Consider the following 24,771-nt stretch of genomic DNA (forward strand, 5'->3'; position numbering starts at 1 on the left):
GTTTAAATGAAGGTAGATTTAACTTTTGCTGTTGTCTCTGGAGATGCTGAATCGTCCTTTCAGTGCTGAGGAAAAGTAAATGTTACTGCTGTCATAAATGTGTGCAATCCATTCCGGTGCTTTCCCAGGATCCTGTCTGATCCAGCTCATCCAATAGTCACTGAATGTGAATCCAGAGCCAGTACAGGTCAGTGTGTGAGACCCTCCAGGACTTATAACCACCGGCTCGGTCACAAGACTCGGTCAGTGTCTGACCACTCACACCTGCAGGAATAAGACGTATTAATAATTCACAGATCAGAAAATCCAGAATCATGTTCAATCAGTGCTCATTCTCCTCACCTATGAAACATGCAGAGATGAGAATAATGCCTTTGAGGACGCTCATGATTTCATACAGACTGATGACTACAGGATTAGATCACCACTTCCCTCTGACCCTGGGGTGCAGTGGATGTATTTGTATTCAAGAACACTTTCAATAAACCCTTCCTTCACATGCAAAAATATGTAAAAGCTCATACCAAAGAATTGTTTTGTGGATTTTCTGAAAATTTGGACCAGGGGGAGCAGAGTTTTCACAGCACTGTATTTATCACTGCAAGCTTCCTTTACAAATCTAATACATCACACCTGTAACTTACATCACGTTATACATCATACCTGAGCTCTGAAATGATGCTTTACAGTTCTGACAGAAATATTGGACATTGGGCATGGTTTCATGGGACCAGATGTGATCTCACAATGACAACATCTGGGGATGGAAGAGGCCTCCAACAAAGGCTGTAATGGTAAGTATCTGTCAAAAATGTATCTGCAAATAAAACTCAAGTTTGCTCTCTGCTCAGAAAAACATCACTAAGTTCCTGTGGCCTTCCATCCCTCAGACAAAACTGCATTAAAATTCCAGAATGTTCTCAGGAACGCTTCGATAATCTATTGTGAGTAATAACTGTTTATTGCTGCATGTTCAAATATGTGTTAATATGGTACAGTGCATGGTGGAAGCCACAGAACTCTCTACATTTCTGGGCATCTGAAATGGACAAGTGGTGGAACCTGTACTGGGGTCTGATTAATTAACCTTTCAGAGTGTTTATGGACATACCAGACACCTTTGGTATCTATCCAAATTATTACCAGCATGAAGTTCAAAAGCCAGGGTGTGTGGTGTAAGTGTGAATGAATTTCTTTGGGTAACTTAGGGAAGTTACTTCTCAGGGGTTTGCGGGGCAGTTTAGAATCCCTTTGTGTTCTTAGAATTTGTCTTTCATTGTTGTTTGTTAGTGTGATGTGTTGAAGTGTTTGTGTGTGTCTTTGTTATTAAATGTCCACTTCTGCCTTTGCCAGCATCCCCCATGTGTCCTTCACTCAACGAGCATGAAATTACTAATAATATTGAAATATGATATTCAAATTTGGGGAAAATATATGCTGCTTAATTATTATATCTTCTTCAGGCACACATCTCATTATTTTAACAAAACACTACGCTGAGGTGTACACACTGAATAACTGAAAATGAATCAACAGTCTTTGTACAGCACTGTGGTCTTTGTGTATCAGTGTGGGTCTCATGCGCAGTAATACACAGCTGTGTCTCCAGGCTCCAGATTCTGTCCTTGGAGAGTTATTGTGTTGCTGGACGTGTCTCGAGAGACGGTGAACTTGTTTTTCAGTGAATCCTTAGCAGCTATGCCTCCAGCATAATTAATGTGGTTGATCCATTCTAAAGCTTTTCCTGCAGGTTGTCGGATCCAATCTGTTCCAAAATGACTGCTGTCAGTGATAGAAGCTCCAGTAATTTTACAGTTGATGGTCAGAGTCTCTGCTGGTCTGATGACCACTGAGTCCGGCTGGATCATCTCAGTAGCACAGAACACACCTGTGGAAAGAGCAGAAGAAGAAAGATCTGAGTATGTTTGAAGCAGTGAATCAGACGAAGTGAAGTGGGACTTGAGCTGAAACACTCACGCGAGGCAGCGGTCAGCAGCAGCAGCAGAGAAACTGAACACAACATGTTTGTGCTGTGTTTAGAGGATGGACACTGCTGCAGAGAGACACACTGCTCTTATGAGGAGAGTCAGGGGTGACTTGCATATCGCTGCTGTGAGATGACAACCTCCTCTCTCCAAAATGGCTACTTTTCAGGAGAAAAACATGATCAACTTTCAATGTAATTCAATGGAGAAATGTGTCATTCCAAGCACTTTTAGAACAAACCTATTGACCTGGTCACTGTGACAATCACATAATGTCAAGGGAAGCTGGTGTTTACAAATTACATCATACAATTTAAAACAGCATTATTGGAGATACAAAGCTTTGCTCAGACAGTGGTGATGTGAAGTTAAAAGGCTGAAAGACTAGAACAGAAGCTGGTTTTAATGAGTGATATTCCAGATGTTCTGGGTGGATTTAACAAAGCTAAATCTAACCCTATATCAGACGGGTATTTTCAGTAACAGTGTGTGCATTTTACATTTTCATGGCATAAAAATCTGAAGCTGAGTAATTGGTACACGTTGGTAAATGTGTCTTACACAATGTGGACGTTAGACCACACCACATCTGGACGACTTCCACCATCCCATAATTTGTTTTTGTGGTTTATACTGTTTTTGCACCTGTATCAAAACAGTTATTCATCCATACACAAGTCCTCCATCTCCAGAGGTAGAGTTTAAGGACAATCTGAACTGAATGGTTTTCAATGTGAACTTTTACAGTAAAGCACAGCTGCCCCCTAGAGGCTGATACTGAGCACATCAATCAAATTTCTGAGCACATCAATCAAATTTTATTTATATAGCGCTTTTCACAACAAAAAGTCGTCACAAAGCAGCTTTACAGAGATCCGGGTCCAAGCCTCCTATGAGCAAGCCAGGGGCAACAGTGGCAAGGAAAAACTCCCTCAGCACACGAGGAAGAAACCTTGGAAGGAACCAAGACTCATACGGGGAACCCATCCTCCTCGGGTCGACACCGGAGACACAATAGAGAACAGAAGTAAAAGTGAAGGGGTTATAGTAATATAAATGTAGTATATTAGTGATGATGGAGAAGTAGAAATGAAAATGGTGAGGATGATGATATTAGTGATGTATGAGTCTTAGCAAGGCCAGGATCTTGTACAGGACACGGGCTGGATCAGGGCAAAACCTGGAGAGCAGCAGGACATCTCAAAGCATGAGAGAGAGACAGGAGAAAGAAAGCCAGACAAAGGGAACAAATAAAAATACAAAAGGTTAGTAGGGTCATGGTAAAGAACGGGGAAATTTGTCCTGCGAAAAAAGCTTCCACTGGTCAGGCAAGAGAACCCAGCGACAGACAGCGTTGTTGGCAGTTACTACAAAGCTAACTAAGAATGCTGTAGCTATGGTGATATGACAGGATTAATACAGAACAGTGATAATATGAAAACCAGCCCGAACACCAATATAGAAGGAGTAACCTGAAGGTGAGTGATTAACCAAAAGCTTGTTTGAAAAGGTAGGTTTTTAATCTAGATTTAAAGATTGAGAGTGTGTCTGAGCCCCGAACAGTAACCGGAAGGCTATTCCAGAGTTGAGGAGCTTTGTGAGAAAAGGCTCTTCCTCCTGCTGTGTTTTTCTTAATGCGAGGAACAAAGAGTAGATGGGCATCCTGTGAACGAAGTGTACGTGACGGGCGATAAGGTATGAGAAGTTCAGTAAGATACTGCGGGCCTAAACTGTTTAGAGATTTATAAGCTAAGAGGAGTATTTTATAGTCAATGCGAAATTTTACAGGTAGCCAGTGTAGGGACGAGAGAACTGGGGTGATATGTTCAAATTTTCTAGCTCTAGTGAGCACCCTGGCTGCTGCATTTTGAACTAACTGAAGCTTGTGTAACGCTTTGCACGAGCTCCCTGCCAGGAGCGCATTGCAGTAGTCTAGACGTGAAGTTATAAAAGCATGCACTAGTTTCTCTGCATCTTTTAATGATAAAATATGCCGAATTTTGGCAATATTGCGTAGGTGGAAGAAGGCGGTTTTGACTGTATTGGATATGTGGGTATCAAATGTGAGAGTCGAATCAAAGGCTACACCTAAGTTTTTAATGATGGCATTGTGTTTTACTGTTGAACTATCAAGATTAATAGCAGCATTTCTGAGTGAATGTATCTGAGTATCTGTACCTAGTAACAAGACCTCAGTTTTATCAGAATTTAACATGAGAAAGTTTTGCATCATCCAGTCTTTAATTTCAGTTAGACATTCTGTTATTTTACGTAGACAAGCAACATCATTGGGTTTGGCTGATATATACAGTTGTGTGTCATCAGCATAACAGTGGAATTGAATCCCATGCTTACGGATTAGTCTACCCAGTGGCAGCATGTAGAGTGTGAACAATACAGGGCCAAGCACTGATCCTTGTGGGACACCATATTTAACTAAAGTATGATTAGAGGATTTATTATTCAGATAAACAAATTGGTAACGATCGGATAAATAAGATCTGAACCAAGAGAGGGCAGATCCTTTTATTCCTACCAGATTTTCCAGCCTATCAAGAAGCATCACATGATCTATGGTATCAAATGCTGCACTAAGGTCAAGCAGCACCAGAATAGAGATATAGCCCTTATCATGTGAAAGGAGTAAGTCATTAGTTACTCTTGTTAGAGCCGTTTCTGTGCTGTGATTTGGTCTAAATCCAGACTGAAAAATGTCATGAATGTCATTGTTTTGTAGGTAAGAGCACAACTGCTGTGACACGACTTTTTCTAGAATCTTAGCAATAAAAGGGAGGTTTGATATTGGCCTGTAGTTTGCGAGTACAAGAGGGTCAAGATTGGGTTTTTTTAATAATTGGTTTGATTACCGCTAGTTTCAGAGGTTTTGGTACATATCCAATGTTGAGGGATGAGTTTATTATTGTGAGCAATGGTCTAATGACTTTAGGTAAAATTTGTTTAAATAATTGTGTTGGTACAGGATCCAGTAAGCATGTAGTTGATTTAGATGAGCTAATTAAACTAAGCAAGTCATTTTCATCGACAGAATTCAAGTAGTCTAAGTGCACCTCAGAGCTGGCAGGGGGTTCATCTACGAGAGCCGATGTGACTTTGGACTGATTTTGGATTTTGAGGTGAATGCAAGCAATTTTATCATTAAAAAACCTCATAAAGTCATTGCTACAGAAATCAGAGGGAACAATGGGGTTGATTTCCTTTTTGTTTCCAATTAGATTTGATACAGTGCTAAAAAGGAATCTAGGGTTGTCTTTGTTGTTTTCTATAAGGGAAGAGATGTACTGTGATTTGGCTTTAGATAAGGCATGTTTGTAGTCGGTGAGGCTGTGCTGCCATGCAATTCGGAAACATTCTAGTTTTGTGTGTCTCCATTTACGTTCATGGTTACGAGCAGCCAGTTTTAATGCACGCGTGCTGTCACTGTACCATGGAGCAAGCCTTTTCTCTCTAAATTGTTTGGTCTTGACTGGTGCAACACTATCTAGGTTTGTACACAATAAGTGGTGTAGGTTGTTTGTAATGAGCTCCAGGTCATTTGGGTGAGTTGGAAAAGAAATGGTGGTAAGGTCTGGAAGGTTGTTGATAAAATCACTAACTGTTGAGGATGTTATAGTGCGCTTTCTAATATAGTGTGGTTGTGGACAAATATCAAAGTTTAACGCAATTTCATATGTGATTAGATGGTGATCAGAGATGGTCTCATGTAGCGAGAGATTGGATAGATTCTTTATCTCAATGCCCCGTGTTAACACTAGGTCCAATGTGTGTTTGCATTGATGAGTGGGCCCAGTAACATTCTGAGTGAACCCTAGCGCATCCAAAATTTATTCAAATGCAATTTTAAGTGGATCATGGTCCTTCTCAAAGTGAATATTGAAATCACCAACAATTAAGGCCTTTTCTGATACGATAACTACACTTGAGAGGAAATCAGCAAATTCACAAAGAAATTCTGTATAAGGGCCAGGAGGACGATAGATTGTGATGAGCATAAACGAGTGCTGCCTTTTTGATGCAGTGACTTTAAGAGTAAGTACTTCAAAGGATTTAGTATCATAACTAGATTTTTGTGTTGTGTCAATGGTAGGGTCATAAATTGTGGCTACACCACCACCACGACCAGATGTTCGTGGGCAACTGTAATAGCTGAAGCCAGGGGGAGTGGACTCATTTAGGGCAATGTATTCATTGGCTTTAGCCCATGTTTCGCAGAGACATAATGCATAGAGTTTGTTATCAGTAATAATATCACAGACAGTGAGTGCTTTGGATGTTAGAGATCGTATATTTAAAAGCCCTAATTTAATGCTGGAAGTGCTGAAATATTGCGTTCGCTGCAGTGCCTTGGTGTTAATTCTAATTAGGTTGTTAAAACGGATTTTTGGGCGTTTGTGATAACAAGCTTTGCGGGGAACCGACACAGTCTCAATGCTGAAAAATTTATTAGCGTTAATCAGAGTGGGTGACATGGACATGCTACTCATCATACTAGCAGTAGAGAGATGGTCAGGAGGAACATTAGGAATTTTAATATTACTTACCTGCTCGCTATCCATTCCACCTACCTGACTGATGTGACTGGGAATGACCAGTCAGTTCCGGCGCAGAACCACCTCAATGTTCTCAGAGAGAACTACGGATCCTAGACGGCTCGGATGAAGCCCATCCCAACGATACAGGGCCGGACGCTCACGAAAGCACTCCCAGTTGTCGACGTAGTCCACGCCGACAGTGCCGCACCAATCCAGGAGCCAGGAGTGGAGCCCGAAGAGCCTGCTAAACGCCTCGCATCCTCGACGGTAGGTGGGCAGGGGGCCAGAGACGATGATCCTAGCATCCGTCTTCTTCCGAGCGGTATCCAGAAGCGAACGGTAGTGCTCCTTCAGGACCTCGCTGCGGCGGGCGGAGATGTCGTTCGTTCCCACGTGGAGAACGACGGTGCCGAAGTCCTCGCGCTGCCGAAGCGCCGACGGAAGACGCCTGGCAACGTCCAGGACACGTGCGCCTGGGAGACAAGACACGGTTGCATTACTCTTTATCCCCGGCACTTTTAAATGTCTAACTATTGAATCACCCATAATAAGAACACCGTCCTGTTTAGTCTTCGGCGCTGAAGCAGGTGAAGGCCAGGAGCTGAGCACCTCAAACCGGTTGGCAGAAGTGAAGACTGGCTGCGGTGGAGGGGGGGACGGCCTCGGCTTCCCACGCCCACGCTGGCGCTCCCATCCCGGTGCAGGCGTGTAGATGGGTAACCCCGCAAACCGCCGCGGCAGAGGAGCCGGAGAGGCGACGGCCACGTAGGAGGCATCGCGGGCTGCCTCGAGTCTCGTCTTCTCCCGCTGGAGCTCCGTCTGCTTCTCCAAGAGACGCTGAATCAGGCGACCGAGCTGCTCGAGCTCCGCGCCGAGCTCAGAAAGGGCTCGTTCCTCGGCAGGCGCCATGAAGAGAGAAAAATAAACAATGAGAAATAATATGTACGAAAAAAATGAAGTTAAGAAGCACGGTGGGTTAGGAACAATGAAGACAGCACACTAGGATAAGCAATGCCAAAGAATATGCAATAGAGATTGTAAATAAACGTCTAGAGGACTAAAACAGCGACAAACAGCAAACAATTTCAAATCAAGCACGCGAGTAGTCAGCCGGAAGTGACGTACCTGTGACGTTCCACCAGCACATCACATCTGCCTGAAATTCTGTGTTTTATTTGACCAGGGAGAGCTAAAATGGAGGGTGTGAAATGTTGGTAAACACAAGGCTCTTTCCAGTATCATCAAGTTCTGTGGCTCATAGAAGTGCATGAAAAATGATAAGATTCATTTACACAAACCACACAAACAAATATAAAACAAGATTCAAAATTACACACTGCACCTCTACAGCACTACAGCACTAACACCACCACTCACCTGTTACTTACTTAATGTCCAGTAAAAAGTGCAGTGTTCAAGACGGAGAGAGAAAATGGGGCTCATAACAACTGAACAAGATCAGGTGTCTCACCAAAAACTGTCCCCAACAGATAAACAACACTTAAGGCTTTACACTCTGAGAGAGAGGAGAAAATCCAGCTCCAGTCTCACTTCAGATCTGAGAAAAAGTTCAGAAATGCTGAAGCAATGTCTAAGACTCTTTAGTAGACTCTGTTGTAGCTTGTTCTGCTGTAACTGATGAAGTGTATGTATTTTGAAATGAACAATATATCAGCAATATACATTTAGTTTTAGTTAAACATTGAAATGACAGTGTTATTAATTAGAGACATATGGGGGCGGCACGGTGGCGCAGCAGGTAGTGTCGCAGTCACACAGCTCCAGGGACCTGGAGGTTGTGGGTTTGATTCCCGCTCTGGGTGACTGTCTGTGAGGAGTTTGGTGTGTTCTCCCCGTGTCCGCGTGGGTTTCCTCTGGGTGCTCCTGTTTCCTCCCACAGTCCAAAAACACACGTTGGTAGGTGGATTGGCGACTCCGTAGATGTGAGTGTGTGAGTGAATGTGTGTGTGTGTCTGCGTTGCCCTGTGAAAGACTGGCGCCCCCTCCAGGGTGTACTCCCGCCTTGCACCCAATGATTCCAGGTAGGCTCTGGACCCACTGCGACCCTGAATTGGATAAGCGGTTACAGATAATGAAGGAATTAATGAAACAACATCTAAGACTCTTTAATAGACTTTGTTGTAGCTTGTTCTACTGTAATTGATGAAGTGTGTGTATTTTGAAATGAACAAAATATCAACAATATATGGAGTTAACTTTAGTGGCTGAAATATTGAAATGAAAGTGTTATTAATTAGAGACACAGAAATAAAAGAAACTACATCTCCTTCATCCTCCACACTGCAGGGGTTCTTGTACAGCGCTGTAAGCTCTTGTGTCAGTGTGGTTCTCGAGCACAGTAATACACTGCCGTGTCAGTGTCCTTCACACTCGTCATCTCCAGATACAGCTGGTCTTTACTGTTGTCTCTGGAGATGGTGACTCTTCCTTGGACAGATTAAGAGTAGGACTTGCTACCACCGTCATTTGAAATAGTTGCGACCCATTCTAAGCCTTTTCCAGGAGCCTGTCTAATCCAGCTCATATAGTAGCCGTCAAAGTCTAGCCCAGATGCTGTACAGGTCAGTTTATGAGACCCTCCAGGAGAAATGACCGCTGCTTCAGACTGGATCAGCGTTTGACCCCAACACTCAAAAAAAAACAACAACACATCAATTAATAAAGCAACAGAATGTCTCTGTGTTTCTCACCGTCCAGTTACTTTACAGAACTAGAACATGTCAGTTGTTGTTTAGACCGCACCAAAACTTCATGACGTGTCGATACAAATGATACACAAAGTCCTTGTATTGACTGTTTGTTCTGTCCACCTTAAATGACCTGTTCTTGGAGCTGACAACAATAACATCCAGTAGAGAAGCAGCAGGATCTTACTTGTAGCGAGGGACATGAACAGAAAACTCCAGAAGGTCTTCATGCCCATTCTCCAGGTCACTGAGTGGTGTTGATCCAGCATAAAGACTGAGTTGAGACTGGGAATAAAAAGTCTGTAAAGGACTCTGACTTTGCATAGGTCTCTCATTCTGAACTCTCCCTCCAAATAGCCCCGCCCACTTCTCCACATCCTCTGCCCCTGCTCTGACACCATTCTTTAAAGGAGCAGCCATTTCCTCCAGTGATTCTCCTTCACCGTTCGACACAGGCATTAAACTGACACTCAGGTGCCTGAATATATCAGACTCTGCACTACACTTAATATAAACATACCCCCCCCCCCATGAGAGGGACCCACTCTATGGAGTATAAACTGGTTCATTAATTTCTTGGACATCAGCAGCTACTTTGTTTAATTTAGACATGTGTTCATTTCCTTTTCTCAGAGTTTCCTGGTAGCTCCACATCCTTTCAGACCCCTAGTGTTTAACTGTCTTCTCACGGCTGAAGTTTGAACAGACACAGCTGTGGATTTGTTTGAAACTGAAGTGAGAGTGAAGCTTGATTTTCTCCTCACTCTCAGACAGAAGCTTTAAGTAAGTGTTTTCCTGTTGTAGAATTAGTTTCTACTCCTCTGTGAAGGCTTTACACTTGTGTTGAAACATGCAGGGGATCAGTAGAAATCTGTTTGTGTAACAATCCAACCCTCACCCACCACTGCATTAACATTAATACATTGTTAGTTATTATTTATTGCTGTGTGTTCAAATGGAAGTTAAATATACACTATGCACCGTGGAACCCATACGTCACAGAGCTGTTCACTCTGGGCTGGAGCTTATTTAAAATGTCCTTATTTAACACTGTTCTTATGAGGAAAGTCAGGGGTGATTTGCATATCGCTGCTGTGAGACAATCTTTTTCCTGCAAAAGATTCTTCACTTGTTCAGGGTTCTATATGGAACCATATTTATTATTAAAGAACCCTTCAAGAACCATCATTTTTAATTGTGTAGCACCTAGATCCTGGAGAGACAATGTTTCCTTTCATTATGTACCCTACGCTGTAGCTTGTGCCACCAGCTGCCAGCACGGGACGAAGGAAGGGATGCACTGATACTCTGGGAGACTCAATGTCCCAGAATACCAAAGGGTAATTAGTGCCAACCAAATGTACCTGCTTGTCCTTGCTTTAAGGCTGTGGCAAACAGTACACCTCTGTACACTCACAGGTCACTGCTGTGGTCAGCATCAGCAGAAATGTGAAGAACATGGTGCTGTGTTGAAGACGCTGTTTCAGTCTCCAGTGCAGATATATATCAGCATTCATTCTATATATATATATATCAGCGTTCATTCTATATATATATATATATATATATATATATATATATATATATATATATATATATATATATATATATATATATATATCAGTGTTCATTCTATATATATGTTCATTAAATATTTCCTGTTTGGCTTGCCATAATATATATATACAAACCAGATTCCAAAAAAGTTGGGACACTAAACAGATTGTGAATAAACATTGAATGCAATGATGTGGAGATGGCAAATGTCAATATTTTATTTGTAATAGAACATAGATGACAGATCAAACGTTTAATATGAGTAAATGTAACATTTTAAAGGAAAAATATGTTGATTCAAAATTTCACAGTGTCAACAAATCCCAAAAATTTGGGACAAGTAGCAATAAGTGGCTGGAAAAAGGAAATTGAGCATATAACGAACAGCTGGAAGACCAAATAACACTAATTTGGTCAATTGACAACATGGTTAGGTATAAAAAGAGCTTCTCAGAGTGTCAGTGTCTCTCTGAAGCCAAGATGGTAAGAAGATCACCAATTCCACCATTATTGCACAGAAAGATTGTGCAGCAATACCAGAATGGTTATACCCAGCGTAGAATAGCAAAGACTTTAAAGTTATCATCATCAACCGTGCATAACATCATCAAAAGATTCAGAGAATCTGGAACAATTGCTGTGCGTAAGGGTCAAGGCCGTAAAACTCTACTGGATGCTTGTGATCTCCGGGCCCTTAAACTTCACTGCACCTCATACAGGAATGCCACTGTCAAGGAAATAACAGAATGGGCTCAGAAATACTTCCAGAAAACTTTGTCAGTGAACACAACCCACTGTGCCATCCGCCGTTGCCAGCTGAAACTCTACAGTGCAAAGAGGAAGCCATTTCTAAGCAAGCTCCACAAGCTCAGACGTCCGGGTACTGAAATGGTGAGCCTGCAGTACTGATCGTTCACCTATAGAGAACATTTGGCGCATCATAAAGAGGAAGGTGCGACAAAGAAGGCCCAAGACAATTGAACAGTTAGAGGCCTGTATTAGACATGAATGGGAGAGCATTCCTAATTCTAAACTTGAGAAACTGGTCTCCTCTGTCCCCAAACGTCTGTTGAGTGTTGTAAGAAGGGGGGATGCCACACAGTGGTAAAAAATGGCCTTGTCCCACCTTTTTGGGGATTTGTTGATGCCATGAAATTTTGGAACAACATATTTTTCCCTTAAAATGATACATTCTCTCAGTTTAAACTTTTGATCTGTGATTTGTGCTCTATTCTGAATAAAATATTAAATGTTGGCACCTCTACATCATTGCTTTCAGTTTTTATTCACAATTTGTTTAGTGTCCCAACATTTTTGGAATCCGGTTTGTGTATATATATATATATATATATATATATATATATATATATATCAGTGGTCTTTCAAGGAGGGGAAGCTCAATTTAGGCCTACATCATAAAATGTGTCGGTTTATTTATATGTAAATTCTACCCTCCGTTCCTTTTTTAGAAAATTATCTTTGACCCTGTCGTACCAACAAGGCGTCTTTACCAGGGACTTGACTAGTGTCCTCTCAATGGCCAGTAGAGCTAGCCCATGTGAAGTGTGTCCGCCTGTGCTCCCACGGATCTTTATACCAAAGGATCACTGATTCGCTCATTTTGCTGTCAATCAAAAAGGGATTCAGCCTCAGACAGATCATCCAATCATCATGCAGAAGCTGAGCGTCCGCGCCAGCCGAAGCCAGTTCACTTCCCCATAAACCCCCATACTCAGCCGCCATGCAGACAGCGGACACAGATGCCGTTAGAACAGCTATTACTAGTCAGGGCCATATGCTTGGTCAACACCAGCAAATGTTAGCTAGTGTGACCCAATCTGTCGACTCTCTCGCTCAACAACAACAGAGTCAACAGCTCCAACTTAAACAAGTGTTGGAAAGTGTGAATGCCCTTATAGCCCGTATTCCTGCTCCTAGCCCTAACCCCAGACCTCCTACAGTGTCTGTTAATTCGACTTCACGTTATCCTGGCAGTAAACCGGAGATTTTTGAGGGTGATCCGGCTAAATGTAGCGGATTTTTATTACAATGTTCTGTATTTTTTGAGAATTCACCTCCCAGTAACGATCAGGCAAAAATCGCTTTTCTGGTCTCCCGTCTGTCTGGTAAGGCACTTGAGTGGGCCACCGCTATTTGGGACAATATTGTCAATAACACATACCCCGAATTTGTCACTACATTCCGTGAGGTATTTGACCATGCTACTGAGGGATGTTCTTGTGGTGAGATCCTTCTCACACTTAAGCAAGGAGCTCAAACAGCAGCCGCTTATGCGTTAGAGTTTCGGACTATTGCGGCTGGAAGTGGTTGGAATGAACCTGCATTAATTAAAGTTTTTCGGAATGGTCTCAATCCAGAGATACTTACAGAACTGGCTTGTCGAGATGACGGATTATCCCTGGATCAGTTAATCTCTTTATCCATGCGCCTAGACCAGCTCCTGCAGAAACGGCCCAGGACGCCGTGTCAGAAACAAAACATTGTCAAGCAACAATACGTTCCTGGTTTTTCTTTCCGCCCGGTACAAAGTTCCAGTCAAGCTCCCTGTCCTAGTCTCCCTTCGGATCCTATGCAGTGTGACACTGTGCGGCTTTCTCAAGAGGAACGCCTTCGTCGTCTCCACGGTGGATTATGTTTATACTGCGGAGGATCTGATCATATTCGACGTGATTGTACACGACGTCCTCAGCGAGTCCCGACTCAAAATCCGGAGAGGACTTCACATGCTAACTTGGTGAGTGTACCCACAAAAGGGTTAATTTCAAAATCCTTTCTCATACCTGTCAAAGTGTACTGCCAAGGAACTTCTCTTGTTGTCCCAGCACTAATTGATTCTGGAGCCGAAGGAAACTTCATTTAACAATCCCTCATCACCCGGCTGAAAATCAAGACGAAACTGTTGTGCAAACAAATCCAAGTCCGAGCTTTTGATGGCCTTCCCATTGGAGGAGATTCTATCTCACAAGAGACAGTTCTTGTTTGGTTCCAAACAAGTTTCCTGCATCATGAGTGGCTTTCGTTTCTGGTATTACCCAAGGCGGATTTTCAGATTATTTTAGGATTACCATGGTTAGAAACTCATAACCCAGTTATCTCTTGGAGTCAGCGAGAAATCATGTCCTGGTCCACCTTCTGTCAAACCAATTGTTTAGTTTTTGCACAGTAATAAACAGCTGTGTCCCCAGTCTCCAAGCTGCTGATGTCTAAGAAAGCACGTTGCTGCTGGTGTCTCTGGATATTGTGAAGCGATTCTTAAAGGAAGAGCCAGAGTCTATAGATCCACTACCCCAGATGATCCCAATCCACTCCAAGGCTTTTCCTGGAGGTTGTCTGATTCAACCAGTTCCCCAGCCACTGAGGTCATAGCCAGTGATTTGACAGGAAATCTTCACTGATTGTCCAGGAGGCTTCACCTGATCAGGAGACGAGCTCAGACTGATGCCATGGACATCTGAGAAGAAGCAACATATTTATTAATCAAATTTAGACCTCACTACTACCAACTTGGTCCAATAACAATAGTAATTGATGTAGTAATGGTATTATTAACAAAGCTTTTACATCCCATTTCAGTTTTTCTTTGACAGCAGCGATGAGTGTCCACTTACACGAGTAGAACTGTCCAGTCCAAGATTGCTCTAAAAGTGCCTGAGTACAGGGCTCATATTTTGCATATAGGTCATACTTCAGAAGTTTAGTCCTTGTGAACATCTCGCTGGTGATTGGTTGTTTAAAACACTGAAGACCACAGTGAATCTGAACCCACTGATAGCTGATTGGCGGCTTATATTTCTGTATTTCTTGTTTAATTACAAACGAAAGCAAAGCTTAAATGTGACATCTGCATTTTAATAAAAGTGTCTACCTTTTGGATAAAATAAGAATGAAACTGTTTGTAAAAATAAAATCTGAAAACAGAATATACGTAAACATAAAACTTTTTTTTATCCTTTTCAGATGTTTGCTTTTCAGCTGAAAGACAAGAAACAAGGATACAGCAACATTAAAGGAGAGTACCACTACATAATAGATATATAATATATGAAATATACATAAAAGCTTCTTGTGTTTGTGTTCTCAGATAATCCTGTGTCTCATGTTTTCACCTTATTTCCTTCCTGTGTTCTCATTAGTGATAATTTCTCAGTTTAATAATTATTACTTCTTATTTTCCAAGTACATCTGCTTCGAGTCATCAGTTGGGAATATTCAGAATATTGGATTTATTGGACAGATTTTCCAAAGAATATTTTGTATATTCATAAGTTTTATTGTTATATGTGAAATACACCTCAATTACTGAACAAAGAAGTTCATATTCTGCTTACATTCAGATTGGAAAATGAATAAATATAAATATATGAAAAACCCATAAAAAAATGAAAAGCAGAAAAGAATAGTCTGGGATTGTGTGTGTGTGTGTGTGTGTGTGTGTGTGTGTGTGTGTGTTAGTTGGAGTTAATCACACACTTTGAAAAATAGTTTTGGTGGTAGTTTCAGAATATTCTAAATACCCAACACAGATTTCATAAGAATTATTCAGATGCTGTAAAAGTCCACTGAATATTGAGTTCAGCAAACTCTGTTTTTGTTGTTGTCATACGTTATTGTATGGTTGGTGTAGCCATCTGTGTTACTGTGGCTGTGTAGCAAGCACAGTAATACACAGCTGTGTCTGTGGTGTCCAGGTTCTGTCCGTTCAGAAACACAGTGCTGCTGGTCATGTCTCTGGAGATACTGAACTTTGCCTTGAGGGAATCTTTGTAGTCTGTGCTTCCACCAGCATGGATCATACCAATGAACTCAAGACCTTTTCCTTCAGTTTGACGTATCCATGAAGGTGCTTTAGAGGTGTCACTCAGAGAATATCCTGAAATCTTACAGGAGATTGTCAAAGACCCCCCAGGCCTCACGACCATCGAGCTGAGAGCAGAAACAACCAAAACATGGCTTAAGAACTAGTGTAAAGTCACTTTGATTAAAACCAGTGATCAGGCTGTTTATATGTGCACAGGACTGGGAGGACTTCATATGCAAATTTTCTTGCAGCTATGTCCCAAAAAATATGAATAATAAATAGGGTGCTCCCTTCAAACAACAGTTTAAATAATGCAGCACAAATTCAACCTGTCATTTTTAATATCAATATGTATTTAAATTGTTATTATTTATTAACAAACCATAAGTTTATGATTTATAGTAATATTTTATTAAATACAATTCAGATGATGTTGGCGGAAATGAGGAATAATATCCAAGAAATCTTCAAAAAAATTAATATCCCACACCAACTGTACTCCCGGGTAAAATACATTAATTTAACACTTTTATTGGTTGAGCGTTTGTCATTCAGCTGAATATGACATTCAAATTGTACTTTAAATAATAAGTCTGATAAAATTATGGGTTATTGCTGTAGTGCAAGTCTTGTGTTTCAAACCTAAAAATCTCTAATATCCATCCATCCATCCATTATCTGTAACCGCTTATCCAATTCAGGGTCACGGTGGGTCCAGAGCCTACCTGGAATCATTGGGCGCAAGGCAGGAATACACCCTGGAGGGGACGCCAGTCCTTCACAGGGCAACACAGACACACACACATTCACTCACACACTCATACCTACGGACACTTTTGAGTCGCCAATCCACATGCAACGTGTGTTTTTTGGACTGTGGGAGGAAACCGGAGCACCCGGAGGAAACCCACGCGGACACGGGAAGAACACAAAATCTGTAATATATATCACTGAAATAAGCTATTTATTATTTAATACATTCAGGGATCTTCTGAGGGACATTGCCTTCAGGCAAAACTGAGGTAGATTAAGTATTGTGTGTGAAAAACAGGACATTCTTATTGATTTATAATAAAAACTACATTTGAAATGATCAACATGAACATAATTACTATTTCAAGGTGTTTGGAATGAAGTGTGAGAGATGGAACAGAGCGTGTTGTGTTGCTGAGAGTAGTGGAGGGTGTTTTTGTTCAGGTCTGCTGTTCAGGTCTGATGTTTTAAACACTGTGACTCTCTGGCACAGTAATAAACAGCTGTGTCCTGAGGCTGAAAGTTCTGGCCTCGTAAGTACACTGTGCTGATGGAAGTGTCCTTACTGAATCTGATCTTGCTCTTCACTAAGTCTTTAGTATAAGTGCCAACACTGCTACACAGATATCCGAGCCATTCCAGAGCTTTTCCAGCAGGCTGCCGTATCCAGTGAATGCAGTAGCTGGACTCTGAGATTTTACAGGAGATGGAGAAGGATTCTCCGGGTTTTATGACCACTGAGGACGACTGGGTGAGCTCCACACTGTCCACCCCACCTGAGAAGAAGGAGAACAGTGCATAGTGTTGAATCATTTACAGTGCTCTGTATCTATCAATACACACAGCCACTGGAAACAGCTGGATCTCTAGCTCTGTTTTTAATTTGAGACACAACACAGACTTACCACATGCAGCTGCTATTAACAGCATCAGAAACACTGAGGAGATCATCATTGGTTTGTGAAGATGCTCTTCTCCTCCTCACAAACACACACAGATCTTCCTTATATAACAGAAGGAGGTGGAGGGTTTGCATATATCTGCATGCAAATGCATCGTATCTTATATTAATTTTTACAGTGAACACAATGGGCATCCCTCAGATACGTTACCCACAGCAAGTTTACAAATGAAGGCTAGTGCAGTGGTGTGAGTCTCATACTATATGTAATTATGTTTATGCCTGAGCTGTGCACTTTAAATTATTTATGACTCATTATTCCCACTATACCTAGTATGTCTATGAATCTCTATATCCACAAATAGCAATGGGGGCAAATGTACTGCACATCTGGTTTCAAAAAGCTACATCGATTAATACAATATTGCTTGTGTGTATTATTATGTATTACTTATTTGTAAGGGTTAATGTACAGAAGTACTGTTATATCAGTATTAATTCCAGTAACAATACTCATTAGAAATAAAAGTTAAATTAAGACGGTTTGCAATTTTATTCACTCTTGTTAAAAGCTAAAACAACTGTGATTCTAAAGTATGAGCAGAGCAGTGGTGTTTAATTTACAGATTCCAGTCCTGGATATAAAGTGGGCATTTATTTGAAATGCATCCACAGTTTGGTTCACAATCATTTAATAAAACTTCTAATAGAATTTAAATGGAACTGGGATGAGTTAATTTATTTTAGTTAAAATTTAGTTAAAAAGTTAAAATATTTAATTTGTTGTGGTAAGACCTCAGATTACTGTTAAGGGCTAGCGGCTCTGCTTTAGGACATTTGTGGACTTTAGTGCCACCTGTTGTTATAGTAATGGTAATGTTCACACAACTGATTATCATCACTGAACAACTGCCTACTGTACAAACCCACATTTACAACCACTTTTCAATGAGCAGAAAATGTAAAATTATTATTCCCTGATACAAAAGTTTACCTTTGGAACAGCTAAGATATATCTTTTAACATTTATTTGTTGAGTAAATACATGTTGCATGTTTGGTCAAGGTGCAGTTGCATAATAATCAAACTATTTCAGTAGTTCCTGTAAAAGTACTTCACCATTTGTCGAATTCATTGTTGTGAGGGTTTTTGTACATCGTGTTCATTATTTTGTGTCACTGTGAGTCTCTTGCGCAGTAATACACAGCTGTGTCCCCAGAGTCCAGACTCTGTCCTCGTAATGTTATTGTGTTCGTCCCTGAGTTTCCAGACATACTGAACTTGCTTTTCAGTTTATCATTGTAATATGTGCTCCCACCAACATATATACTTCCGATCCACTCCAGAGCTTTTCCTGAAGGCTGTCGGATCCAACCTGTGTAATAGCTAGTAACTGCATATGAGACCTTGCAGTCGATGGTCAGAGCCTGGTCTGGACGGACCACCACAGAAGCAGGCTGGGTCAGTTCTACACAGTGGACACCTGTGGATCAGAAATACACAGAAAAACAAAGTGATTAGATTCATCATCTTGGACATGAAAATAATCTCAATAGTGTTGAGTGTTGTTTACTGAGGAACTGACAGGAAGCAGCTGCCAGCAGGAGCAGTAGAGATGTAGAGAACATGGTTGGTGTTGAAGTGTGGGTTGGAGCTGGAGCTGTGGAATCTTCTCTGTTCCCCATGCTTTAATAAAGAGAGGTGTAGTGGGAGGAAGCTGGTATTTGCTTATCCGCAGTGATCTGTGAGAGACAAAGCTAGTTAAAACAGGTAATAGAGAGCAGTAGTTTAGAACACGTTAGGAGTGTCCACTCTGTTTGTTTTCACCTGATAAGTGTCAAGATATGGAGCAGTCCTTAAATGTGCATAAGTATGTATGTGAGTAAGTGACAGTGAGTGAGTTTCAAGACCATTCCATGAGGTGATTTGCATCAACTACAGTAGAATATATATATATTTATTTATTTTCTTTGTTGTGGTGAGTCCTCAGTTTACTGTTAAGATCTCGTGCTACTGCTTTGAATCATTTGCTGGTCTTTAGCACCACCTGTTGTTGATAATGTGCACACAACAGATGATCGTCACCGAACTCCAAACTCCTTTAGGAATCAAAATGTTATTTTTTTTTTTTTTTCTCAGAGGGAAGGTGCTTCACACAAACTTATCTTGTGTCTTTACATTTCCTGCATGTTATTTTGCTGTCTACCTTTGTATAATATTTAATTCTTTCTGTATTTTATACTGTTCAAATGAATACTTTTTCCTTAATAAAATAAACATTTGCAACCTCTTGTATTTGAATCAAACTACAAATTCAGTTTTTACCTCTATATTGTAAAACAAAATGCAGCAAATACATTACAGGCTTTGGGAAGTTTTACATTTACTTTTACTTTGCATTTGTACTGTTTACTTTTACTATTGTAAGCCATTTAGGGGCAAAATACGTTATTAAATTGCAAATAAAACAGTGTACCTCACTACACACATAAAATACATGGGTCTTCTTAGTTCCTCAATAGTTACATTATAATAACATAATTAAAACATCCAGAAGAGTGCTGACCTGTGCTATTATATGCCTCATATTTTGATCACCACTTCCCATGTGTTCATTAGAGTACATATGTCTTCTATTATATTACTTCATCACATGTTTTTACACTTATTTATAAAATGACTAAATGAAAAATGTGAACTAATCATTTGAACTAATAGAAGCTTAAATGAAGATGTAAAATATAAGCATTACTAAAAAATGCAACTAAAAACAATTATGAATACATTTTTCCTTCTAATTCCAGACTTTTCCTCCATCAAAATTATTTTTTACATCAAACAAGGCCACGATTAACAAATAAGCAGTCGTTGTATCATGATACTGATTGTATTTAATAGTATTTGAAACATATCTCCTCTAATAACTTTGCAGGCACACATTAACTAAACACATGTAGCAACTACAAACTTATTACTGAAGCATAACTGTAGAACAACTAAGGTGATTACACATGTTATAACATTAATAATGGTTGTGTAAGAACATTATGAACTCATTGTTGTATGTTCTGTAAGGGTGTAGATACACATTTATCAATGACAGTATAAAGTGGGACCTGTTTGGCTGGTTCTTAGTCCAGTGAAACTAGTTAAGCTTATGTGTACTGCACTGTGAGGGTTTTTGTACACCATGTGCATTAGAGAGCAGCACTGTGTGTATCTGGCGCAGTAATACACAGCTGTGTCTCCAGTGTCTAGACTCTGTCCTCGTAATGTCATTGTGTTTGTCCCTGATTCCCCAGAGATGCTGAACTTGCTTTTCAATTTATCACTGTAATATCCACTCCCACCAACATAGTTAAGTCCAATCCACTCCAGAGCTTTTCCAGGAGGCTGTCGGATCCAACCTGTCCAATGGCTAGTAACTGAATACGAGACCTTGCAATCGATGGTTAGAACCTGGTCTGGACGGACCACCACAGAAGCAGGTTGGGTCAGTTCTTCACAGTGGACACCTGTGGATCAGAAATACAAACACTGCATGTCTATTTTTCTCATGTTTTGGATTTAGAATCAAACATCTCTGAAAAATGACCAGTAGAAATAATTTAAAAGTAGGACATGTATATCTTGTTCCCACAGCTGCAAAAATCTACTCTTTATTGTGTTAAAATAGGATATTATTAAATTGAAATATATTCTTTACTGAATAACTCACAGCAAGCTGCTGAAAGCAGGAGCAGTAGAGACACAGAGAACATGATGACGATGGACCTGTGGGATCTTCTCTGAACAGACGAATAGTCTCATGCTTTTTTAAAATCTAAAGCCACCAGTGAACATTTGCATACAGGAATATTTTTTCATACTTTATTCAGTCTGAGTTTCATATCCCTGAAGTTACTGCACTGACCCCTAGTGGCTCTGGCTGGAAAAAATATTTGTGCAGAATCCTTTCTCATCTCAAGAGCTGGAGAGTCTGTGTCCAGCAGAGTTTGGGAGGTTTACTGGGTGTGTGTTAGCAGGGGATCAACAAACTTCGCTTAACACTGGCCCTTCAGGACTGGAGCTGTGGACCCCTGTCTAGACTGAGCTTGGCTTTCACCCTGATTATGAATATTAATAGTTGTTATAGTAATCTTGATTTTATTTCATGCACAACTCAGCGACTGATCATCAGCTGTTTACCACTGCAACTGTACCATGACACTTTTGTACATGCAAAGTGTTTTTCCCAGACGATAAGTGTCGGTATAGTGGGTAACACCACTGCTTTCCACACAGAAGACCTCAGTTCAGTTCCCCAGTGGAGAGTCTGAGAACCCCAGCTCATTATACACAGATAATTTAATGTAATATGTTACTTTTATATCACAAATATATAACAAACATTATATTACAAACATTATTATATCATTTGTATATTTCTTCTATACACTCAAAAATAATTGCAGTGTCGTCCTTGAATGAACCACTATATGCTCCATAAAGTGGGTGCCCCACATGAGAGCAGCCATGTTTTAAATGAATTTAGTACAGAACCTCCCAAAAATCCACCATGTGTCAGTATAACAGCTGTTACATTACGGGAAGATGAATCATTAGCTAAAATGACTGCTCCTCTAATTGGATCCACCAATTAGGATGTTCACTACTCTGAGGGGTTTAAAATGAGATTTTATTTGAACAGGTACAATGCTTAAATATTCATCACTGAATATATTCAGGGTTTACTTTGTTTTACCATCTGTTGTCATATGTGTCAAATTCTCCTCTAACCCTAGAAGAGTTGATGCATGGTGGGAAACAACAATTAATATAAAATATCAATGAAATAATAAACTGTTTAATATACAGTGTGTACAGGGGTCAACTGTGGTGTAGACAAAGTATTGTGTGAAAATCGATTAATTTTCCAATAAATCTAGGTTTAAATTAAATATAATGTAATAGAGATTATGCACTGTGTGAGAGATGGAACAGAGTGTGTTGTGTTTGCTGAGAGTAGTGGAGGGTGTTTTTGTTCAGGTCTGCTGTCTGTTTTAAACACTGTGACTCTCTGGCACAGTAATAAACAGCTGTATCCTGAGGCTGAAAGTTCTGGCCTCGTAAGTAAACCATGCTGATGGAAGTGTCCTGACTGAAACTGATCTTGCTCTTCATTGAGTCTTTAGTATTAGTGCTACCACCGCTACACAGATATCCGAGCCATTCCAGAGCTTTTCCAGCAGGCTGCCGTATCCAGTTAATGCAGTAGCTGGACACTGAGATCTTACAGGAGATGGAGAAGGATTCTCCGGGTTTTATGACCACTGAGGATGACTGGGTGAGCTCCACACTGTCCACCCCACCTGAGAAGAAGAAGAACAGTGCATGGTGTTGAATTATTTACAGTGCTCTGTATCTATCAATACACACAGTCACTGGAAACAGCTTGATCTCTAGCTGCTGTTTTTAATTTGAGACACAACACAGACTTACCACATGCAGCTGCTATTAACAGCATCAGAAACACTGAGGAGATCATCATTGGTTTGTGAAGATGCTCTTCTCCTCCTCACCAACACACACAGACCATCCTTATATAACAGAAGGAGGTGGAGGGTTTGCATATATCTTCATACACGTGTATCATTTCGCCATGTTTACATTAAACACACTGGACTCCCAAATAACAGAGTTGCTGCTGCATTACATTCATCACATTCATTCAACAATTTTACCCAGAGCAACTTTAAAACTGATGGCTAATGCTAAATTAGGGGTTTGGTCTTGTTCTGTATGTAGTGAGATATTCCTGCCCGAGCTGGGAGTCAACCCTCAGGCTGCCATGTGACCCCTGTACTACTCTATGCACTTTTAATAAATTATAATCCCATAGTTCAGACAAATAGCCCAACAACCACCATCCTACCAACATCCCATTATACACCCCTCTATTATTTTATACTTGCTTCTATAGGCACAAATGGTAATAAACACAGTGTAACTAAACTTCAAATGCAATGTGTGCCAAACAATTTGTGTAAAAACCTACTCTGTTTAACCCAGAAAGTTTCTTTTTCATTCATATTAATTCACTTAAAATGTTCATTTGCATTATAGTGTATTTATTATAATTATATAATAATTAACATTAATCATTTGAAATGTAAAATGAATCAAATTTAATGTAATTAAAACTATTAAAATAGTAAAATATTATTCACCCTTGTTAATTTTTTAAACAGTTGGGATTATAATCTATGAGCAGTGGAGTGTTATTCCTGATTCCAATTCTGGATTCCCTGGAAGTATGTTGGATATAAAGTGGATATTCAGTTAAAATGAATCCACAGTTCAGTTCACAATTATTTAATAAATTATTCAGTACAATCTAAAGGAAACTGTGCTGTGAGTTTACTTCATTCTCGTGGTGTGCCCTTAGTTTGCTGTGAAGATCTGGTGGCTCTGCTTTATATCATTTGCTGGATTTTAGCGCCACCTGTAGTTGTAATAAGGGTAATGTACACACACAACTGATTTTGGTCACTGAACAAACCCAGACTCTTTGTATCAACATTTGCAGTCTCTTGTCATTAGCAAATTTCAAAATTCAATACATACATTGCTATGTGAAATGTAAAACTATAGGCTTTGGGATGGTTTATTTATAATATTATAAGTAACTTAGGGGCAATAAATATGTATTTGATGTTGCAGATATATAACTATAGAACAACTAAGGTGATGACATGTTTGAACATTAATATTAGTTCTGTAAAAACATGTAATAACATCAAACTTGTTATATGTGTTGTAAATAAGTAATTAGAAATATATTAATGACACAATATGAAGTAGTTATTTGTCCAGGGAAAAAAAGGTGACATGTGTACTGCACTGTGAGGGTTTTTGTACACCATGTTCATTAGTTTGTGTCACTGTGAGTCTCTTGCGCAGTAATACACAGCTGTGTCCCCAGTGTCCAGACTCTGTCCTTGTAAAGCTAATGTGTTTGTTTTTGAATCTACAGACATAGTGAACTTGCTTTTCAGTTTATCAGTGTAAGCTGTGATCCCACTGCCATGTATAGATCCAATACACTCCAGAGATTTTCTTGAAGGCTGTCGGATCCAACTTGTCCAATAGCTAGAAACTGAATACGAGACCTTGCAGTCGATAGTCAGAGCCTGGTCTGGACGGACCACCACAGAAGCAGGCTGGGTCAGTTCTTCACAGTGGACACCTGTGGATCAGACATACACAGAGATACAAAGTGATTAGATTCATCATCTTGGACATGAACATATTCTCAATAATGTTGATGTTGTTTACTGAGGAACTGACAGGAAACAGCTGCCAGCAGGAGCAGTAGAGATGTAGAGAACATGGTTGGTGTTGGGTTGAAGCTCAGGCTCTGGGATCTTACACAGCTATTTAAATACAAAGTGGTATAGTGGGAGGGAGCTGGTATTTGCTTATCTGTAGTGACCTGTGAGAGGCAAAGCATAAAACA

This window comes from Hoplias malabaricus, chromosome 13, assembly GCF_029633855.1.
Source record: "Hoplias malabaricus isolate fHopMal1 chromosome 13, fHopMal1.hap1, whole genome shotgun sequence".
NCBI lineage: Eukaryota > Metazoa > Chordata > Actinopteri > Characiformes > Erythrinidae > Hoplias > Hoplias malabaricus.